This window comes from Eurytemora carolleeae, unplaced genomic scaffold (assembly GCF_000591075.1).
Source record: "Eurytemora carolleeae unplaced genomic scaffold, Eaff_2.0 scaffold1211, whole genome shotgun sequence".
NCBI classification, from domain to species: Eukaryota; Metazoa; Arthropoda; class Copepoda; order Calanoida; family Temoridae; genus Eurytemora; species Eurytemora carolleeae.
In genome coordinates, this window is record NW_019397160.1 from 1 (window position 1) to 647 (window position 647).

Here is a 647-nt window from a genome sequence, read left to right on the forward strand (position 1 = left end):
TTAAAACAATTTTCTGTAAAAAATTATTATTATATTTCAACTTTTATATCATGATTCATGGTTAGATCCATAGTTGTGTGACTCAAGCTCTGTTCAGGAAACTGGAATTTAACATTAAAGGAAGAATTTTGTATATTTGTTTAGTCCTTGGCACAGCTGTAGATAAGGCCAAAAAATGAAGTTTTTAACCATCATTACTCATTAGTGGCTATAAACAACGCTTTAGAGATTATGAAATTGTTGGTTACATTTTCTTGTAAATTAAAGCAGTGGCGTGGCTTGAAAAGCATGTATTTTTTAATACCGAAAAACTATGAGTAACTAGTTTTTGCAGGCAAGCTGTCAAAGATTGCTACAGCTGTGTTGGGGGGGGGCATGGCACACCTTTATGTTGTTTTTGAGGTGCGTGTCATTGATCTTACTAATAATGAAATGCATCTTGGCATACTCTTTTGAAGGATTTTCCCTAATTATAATGATTCTCTAAAAAAATAGTTTTCGATCCTAAACATATTTCAGATTTTGTAAAACCTTTTTCATTCTGGAAAATTTAGCAAATTTTAATTAGATCGACTAAATGTGCATTGTTAAGTCCATTGTGTTTGTGCATAATGCTGTGAATTGTATGGATAAAAATTAAATAAGTA

The 647-nt window shown here is 31.1% G+C and overlaps 1 long non-coding RNA gene across 1 annotated transcript in view; it reads left to right on the forward strand.

Moving 5' to 3' along the window:
* The first annotated feature begins 257 nt into the window (after positions 1-257).
* The window catches only part of LOC111712420 (uncharacterized), a 3,699-nt gene continuing 3,309 nt past the window's right edge, over positions 258-647 (forward strand). The window contains exon 1 of the long non-coding RNA XR_002767447.1: positions 258-402. This is a non-coding gene — a long non-coding RNA (uncharacterized LOC111712420). The remainder of the gene's footprint in view (positions 403-647) is intronic.